This window comes from Lagopus leucura, unplaced genomic scaffold (assembly GCF_019238085.1).
Source record: "Lagopus leucura isolate 7727_CA_CO unplaced genomic scaffold, USGS_WTPT01 Super-Scaffold_100001, whole genome shotgun sequence".
NCBI lineage: Eukaryota > Metazoa > Chordata > Aves > Galliformes > Phasianidae > Lagopus > Lagopus leucura.
The window spans coordinates 54622646-54630317 of NW_024962262.1; the positions used below are offsets into that span (position 1 = coordinate 54622646).

Below are 7672 nucleotides of genomic sequence, written 5' to 3' on the forward strand. Positions count from 1 at the left end.
GCACATTTGGCATCTTGCCTGAAGACTCACAGCTCAGAGAGGTCCCAGCAGGAGCTGTGTGGCCCAAGTTCATCCTCTGGATGAGGGGAAGTTTTCTGGACAGAGCACTGTACATGTTTCAGCATACTGGAGATATTTAGCAGTGCAACTGCATATTTAACATGGGCTGTAAGAGACACAGATGCTCACCTGCTGTAAAACGTGTGCAGTCTTTAAGCTGAGAATGATGATACCACCAATCACACATACACAATCTGCAGATTGGAACAAACATGTCATGGAGAGGAACTCATCATTTCAATTTCCAAGAGAGCCAAGGGGTTCAGAGTTGGTTTTACTTTGCTTTTTTTTTTTCATTTCTGAGAGCCAAAAAGGTTGCTCAGGGAAAGGAATGGGTGGCAGGCAGCTCTGGCTCTTGGCTGCTGCTAACTAAGCACACTGCAGGAGAAGCAGTGACTGTTTTCCAGAGAAAAAACACTCTTGCAGCCCTCTGCCATGTTCTTGCCCTTTCCTTGATTGCAGATTGCATGGTTTCTGGCTTATTCTCCCTTGTTTTAAACAGCCACCTAAGAATGAAAGAAAAACTCACCTGAAATACCCTGCTACATGAACCTTTGTGTCTAAAATCTGTATTAATTCAGAGTTACTTACCTAGCAAAGAGACTGCATTTTCTGTAAGGAAAACCCTTCTCTCATGGAATTTCCTTTCCTTTCTTGGCCACAGTCAGCACTTCCAATTAAAGTGACCTTTTGTGATGGAGCTCAGCTGTTTTTCATTGAACAATAAAATATTTCCAGTTAGCATAGTTATTGTTTGAATTTCTTCTACTCTTTTCATGATGTTGCTGGTTGCATTATTTATAGCCCTGTGGAAACAAAGAGATAGAATCCTCCTTTCTCAGTATGTCTCTCACACACATGCTAGGAACCAGCTTCCTAATTACTGAGTAAGGCTACTGCTAATGACAACATAATCAAAATGTAGAAATTCATTTTTCAAATGCATGAAAAAACACCATCTGCAGGCATCTTTTAAGTGAGACATTAAAAGCCTGACTCCGTCTGTTCTGTGGACATTAAAAATGTGTAAAAATGAGGGTTTTCCCTGGTGTGTTTGTCCAAAATCCCCCTTCTTCCCACAATTGCTCAGTCTGTTCAATTCAAATTATTCATAATATTACATCTAATTTTTCCTTCTTTAACTTCATGTCATTACTTCTTATCACATTCCTTCTCAGCTCTTAACTCTTTCCATATCTGAAACTCATTTAATTATGATTCAGTCAAGCTTGGTATGTTCAGTTCTCTTTGTTCACTATTTTTGCCAGTTTCCTCTCTCAGATTCCATTCTGATAATGTATTTTTGGTTACAGGATGCTCAGAGCATAATGAAATAGTTCCTGTCTCATCATACATGGAAAGGGACTCTCACTTCTCCCTCATATCTATATAGCCTAAAGGTAGTTCTCATCATTTCTTTTGCCATACTACATAATAAATAAATGAGAGGTAAAGTCGTGTCTAGTTCGCTATATATTATCACCTCTAGATTTCTCTGTTATCTTCAGTTTCAAGGCTGCACCCTGAGCTTTCCCTTCATCTGAACTTTTCCCATCTGAACTCATTCACTTTTTGTATATGTGCTTACATTTTATCTTAAGAAGCCCTTGATCTATTTCCAGCCTGTATATTTTCTCCCAAGGCCTTTATTAGTAGCAATTTTCTTTGGGAACCAGTTGTATTTTAACATATATTTTTTTTTCTCACTGGTATTTTTATTTCTCACAAATTAGTATAATCTGCAAATTTCGTTAGTAAATTTCTAAGACTTAGCCATCTGCCCATATTTCCCACTGGTTATTTTGTTATTGCCTAAAGCTTAGTGAACATTCAGTCACAGAACCATAGAATCACTAAGGTTGAAAAAGATTTCTATCATCTAGTTCTACCACCAACCCATCACACCATGCCCACTAACCACGTCCCTCAGTGCTACATCTACTTGTTTCTCAAACACATCCAGGGACGGTGACTCCATCACCATTCTCCTGGGCAGCCTGTTCCAGTGTGTCTGGGAATAACTTTTTTAATATTCAACCTGGAACACCTCTAGTGATACTGATGGTCACAAGAGCTGTGCCAAGTGACATGGTACAGCTTCTGTATGACTGCAGCTCGGTTATATGCCTTGCATTGCAGTTCTGAGTAGGATAATTGAGAGGAAGAGTCAGGTCCTTGGTAAGGATAAGAGAAGTGTTTAGCTAAGCAGCAGCATCGAGAGTTCCAGGCTGCCCTGGCAATGAAAGCAATGCAACACAAGTACATTTTATTAACAGAAATGTCTATAATTCTGCAGCTACCAAAACTCTGAGCAGCCCTTTTCAGTGCTTCTCTTTTAATGGCACGAAATTTCTCTCTCATTAGAAATGCTTTCCAACCCTTTCAGACTACAAATTGAATTTAGGAAGAATTTTGCACAACACACTCAAAAAATTTCTCTGTCCAGTGATGAATGTTCCATAATCAAAAAGAAAAACAAGTAGAGACTTTTTTGCTCATGTACAAAAACTACTTTTTCCATGCAGTGCTTTGGCTTCCAACCAGCATACCAACAACTACTGAGATTCTGGATTCTATTTGTTTTAACTGCAACTATAAATACGCCATACCCCAGAAAATACAAATAGTCTATAATCTGGTAACTAATATGTTAAGGTATCCTTATTAATGAATGTCTTTTTTCATAGCTGCAATTAACTATTCTGATGGCAACATGCTTTCCCACCTCCTGTAAATTAGGACGTTTCTTCCCTAATGGCTTGGAGCTGCCAGTAAGAGATTAGCACTCCTGAGCTCAGGAACTGCCTTCAAGCTGCAGTTCCAACCACAAGAGAGGAAGAAAAAAACCCACCCCTCCTGTACCTGGGCTCAGTGAACCACAAGGCATAGAATAATTCGCCTGAAAAAGACAGGGAGGTCTATATTTTTTGACACATGAACATCAGCACGAACATCTCCTACCTCCCTTGGGGAAAAAATCCTGGTTTCTGTTTGTGTAGCAACTTATGACAAAAATAATACCTCGCTGAACTTTTAAAGATGGCAGTATCATCCAATAAGCATTGTTATGAGTTTGTAATATTTTTTTAGATCTACTAAATTCTATTAAGTCATGGTTGTAAAACCTGCTAAAACTTTCTTAGTAAGGCAGATGCACACGGAAAAAAAAATGCAAGGCTATAATATATAACAAATATCTCCCACATTCTGACAGATATTTCTACCATAATTTGTGTATTGAACATCCCTGGGAAAACAGATGAAAAATTGAAAGCTGATAAATTAAAATTGAAAGCCTCTCAAGGTGAGAGGAACAGAGATGTTGGCTCTTCTTCTTATGTCACCTCTGCCTCTCCAGGAAGCTCTGTGGTGACAAAGAATCACCTACTAAAGGCCCTTCAGTACAGCCCCAATCTTGTACCTCCACCTCTGCCAAGTGGGTCAGGTTCACATCATGGTGAGAGAGCAGAGTTCACCAAGTTTGCCAGGAGCAGCAGAAATCATATCTGGAACAAACTCCCAGATCACCACAGGGAAATAACTTCTTATGTGAGAGATGTGTTTACATTGAATGATAAGGGACAGAGAGCAAAAAGGAATATCTACTTCTGTTTAGTGAAAGGACAGCTCCTTTAAATGCAAGTCAGAGAAAAAAAAAAAAAAAAAAAAAGAAAAGAAAAAGGTATATTTGTTCGTAAGTAAGTCCAACCCTGCATCCATAAGCTATTTAAGGTCACTACAGAACCCAAGGTCATGTGGGAAACCTATATCAAATGAGAACTCATGATCAGTATCAGAATAGATTTTCACACCAAGCTTGCGTGACAGCTGTGGTAATATCTATGCCACTTATCAAAAGAAGCCACCTAAGAACTAGAAAAGACACTACACTGAGTGGCAGTCATGAGAAACCAGTGAAAGCAGCCTTTCCATGGGTTTGTGTCAGGTAGGTGAGGACATGCTTTCAATTGCGAAGTTCTTCTCCCAAAGTTCAGAAAGCACCCTGCCAGCAGACATCACATTATCTGATGACTTGTAACAGTTCAGGCTGTAGCTTTTTCTGTCAGGAGAATGATAGGCACTCCCTAATCTGTCCAGCCACCTATCTACCACCTATCTAGTAGGTGATCCTAAGCGGGGTAGAAGCAGCCCACAGCACAGACATTTCAATGCATTTGCATAGGTAAATGAAAAATGGAGTAGTGGGTTGAGGGGACTAGAATATGTTTTCAGAATATTTCCTTTCCTCAACCTTAAAGGAAATTGTACATAAAAAGGGAATCATGGAAATTAATATCATGTTTGCCTCTCATATTTTCAGTCATTTTTTCTCCTGTCCCACTGGCACCGGCATATATTATTCAGCAAGTTTCTAAATATTTGTACATTCTCTATCTTATTTGTTATAGAGAAGAAAGGTAGTTAATAGATTTTAGGCTTCGGATGTCAAAAAATTAAAAATAGCTTTTCAAAATACTATGGCTTTCACATCAGGCTTCATTGTGCTGACCCACACAGGCAGAAAATATCATCTCTGGATGAGCAGCAACATCAGATTCAGCAGCAATCTCCAGTTAACAGAGGATGAAGTAGCCACTTCTTAACCATGTCTTCTAAACAACTTCCACGACAGTTATGTGCCAAAAGTACTGTAAATTACATGAGTTTTTCCTCTTCTAAACAAAAATCATATTATCCAAACATGGTTTTGTAGTTAGCTTAAGCCAATCCAAAGTCCTACTAAGGGGAAAGAGCTTCTCACTCTTCTCCTAAACCTAAGCTACAGGGCAGCAGTACAAGCATCATCATTCTCATGGTGTTGTGCCATGATCCACAGCAGCTCAGATCCAGCTAAGAATCAAATCCAAAATCTATTCTCCCACCCAATTTTTTCATGTAGATCAAGTCAGATTTGCTGTCTGCATCTTCATGCAATCAGGTAAACGCTTGTATCCAAACAAACAAGAGCATGGGGACAAGCAGGAGAAAGCAGGGGGTATTATTCCGCTTGGCAATACCACCTTTGACTGGCTAAACCAAATTCTTGTTGGCAAGTTTATTAACTTAAGATGAGACCTAAGTGACTATTCAGCACTGAATAGGCTGAATTCTAACTTCATCCCAATTTTTGCCTTTCTCACTCTTCTATACTATGGCTACGATCCTCCAGTTCCTGTGACTGAATCACTGCTATATGCACAGAACAGTAATTCCCATGAATGTATCTGATTCCAGTACAGAGATAAGAGGAGCAGTTAATTGATTTTGTTCACCAGGCCACTTTTGAAGTGGTTAGTGGGAATTTCCATTTTCCTTCTTCGTATTCCCATAGAAGAACAAAGAACAATCAAAAGTCTACAGTCAAAAAGACTACAATTATCAAAGCTAGTTTCAGGAAAAAAAAGCTGCCTTGGTGGTATTCAGTGACTTTTAGTTGGTTCATACTGAGTCTATCCATCCTAATAAAATAAATTAATTAATTAAAAGGTAGTTTTTATTATAGGCTGCCTAAAATAATTTGACTACTTTGGGCCAACCTGGGAGTTAGTTTGGAAGAGCAGCTGAAAGGCAGCCCAGGGCTGAAGCTACACTGCCCAAATTAAAATCCGTACTGCAAGACTGTCCACACTGTTCTACCCTGTGGTTGGAACTTACTTCTTCTGTTGTATTTTAGTGTAAATAAGATATACCCCCTGCAGGCAGCCCTTGTCCTAGACTGTATCATATGAAAGATTTAATCTCTATATCTCTTACTATAATTTCACCTCTCTTAATATGATTTTCCACTTGAAAGTCTTAATTTTAGATCCCTTTTCATCTTTATCTTGTATGAACTACATTGGCCTATTGAGATAGAGATAAAACTGTAAAACATACTTGTTTTTAAAATTTTATTGTTTAAGCAACTAAGATGGGAAGGAAAAAAAAAAAAAAGTGATAGAAATTGTACATAGGTACCTGCTTTCTTTGCACACCCATGTCTAGCTGATAGGAATCTGTAGTGTCCTGCCGTAGCAGCAGGGTAGCACAAGGCAGAGGTTAGGCATCCACCAGCATCTGTTCCAGCCTTTGGTAGGCTCTGCACATTCTGGTGGGAAGAGCATGTTCCCTCCTGGTTAAAACAAACACATGAAGCCATCAGCGAGAAGCATTCAGGTGACTTTTCACCAGCAGGCTGACACTCCTGTAGCATTACCAGCACAACAGAACATTCATCAGAACAGTGAAACATTCTAATTTCAGGATGTGAGTAACAAGACATTGTATGGGAACTGCTGAGTCACGGCCTGAACCTCTGATTAATCACCTGAGGTGAGCCTTGAGTCAGCCAGAGGAACACAGGTGAAGGCAATTCACCTGTGCTGCCGGAAGGGGTGGAGCCAGGCTCCACCCCTCCTGGACCTATTTAAGAGCTGGCTACCAGAGGGGAAGGATCTCTTCTGGAGATCCTCCTCTTTTGGTATCTTCTAGTGAGCTCAACCCAAGGGTAAGCTCTTCTACTTATTCTCTTTTGTGATCCTTGTTTGCTTTTGCCTTACTCTTTTGATTATATTGCGATTACAACATCTTGGTTATACAGGCATATAGGACTTTCACTGCTCTTGAAGGAAGACCAAAGCTTTCATATGTCTCATTCCCACAGTGTCTAAGAGGCACTCAAACCAAGAGGAGATGTCATGTTTTGATGATTAATTCTCACTATTGAAGCTGAATGAATACTCTCAGAAGGATTGTGATTATTTGCTGTAACTTGGTTTTGCTCAGTGCTTTGCCTAGAACTGGGAGAAACACATAGGCAGGCACTTAATGTTTGTGATAACCAGACACCAATGCAACATTTCCTGGAAAAGATTATTTTTGTGTGGGTAGAAATTTGGATTTGTACATGCACATTTACTGCTTACAATACTGACTGAAAGGAGAATAAGCAGAAACATTTGCTTAGATGCCGAAACATCAAATTTTCCAGAAACTGTTCAGCACAGTCTTAGAAAAAAAAAAGGTAACTTTGCATGACTAGATACAGATATTTACTAAATCTATTTTCAGGCTAGGAGATACAGTGAATGCAATCAATCTCCATAGATTGGAGGGCTTTTACCTTATTCCTGTAGAACTCACCTGCACTTGGTCAGATTAATCACATCTTAAACTCAGTTGATCATGCTAACCAGATTTCCCAACTGTCAGACAGTTAGATAATTAGCTTGGATGCAGACACCTACAATTAAAGTTTGCAAGATGAATATTTATGTTTTCAATTATTTTCAAACTTGAACTGCCGAAGTGCTTTCTTTTAGGGTCATTTATTCCGCTGCTGTTTTTCTTGCTGTAATACTACTTGAAAGAAGACTTTCTGAAATGCTCTCCTCTAAGGCATTCCTAGTTCAGCATCATACTCATTTGGCCATTCAAGACAGAGTATGGGAAAGACTACACAGGAGTTCAGTAATTTACTCCTAATGCCAAGGTTAAATACCCCTTCAGACCAAAAGAAACCTCTGTTATGCTTTGAGAAAGGCTGTAAAAAGAATACGAAATGCAATGCACACAGTTCAAAGAGAGAACAATTCTGTTCCATCACAAATTATACTGTTCTTTGGATTTCTTT

At 39.2% G+C, this 7672-nt stretch overlaps 1 long non-coding RNA gene across 1 annotated transcript; it reads right to left on the reverse strand.

The window, feature by feature from the left end:
- Positions 1-657: 657 nt before the first annotated feature.
- Positions 658-6346, reverse strand: LOC122177222. The gene is made up of 3 exons (XR_006177984.1): positions 6257-6346; positions 6019-6172; positions 658-866 (listed from the first exon to the last, which is right to left on the reverse strand). It is a non-coding gene; the product is annotated as an uncharacterized LOC122177222 (long non-coding RNA).
- Positions 6347-7672: the final 1326 nt, after the last annotated feature.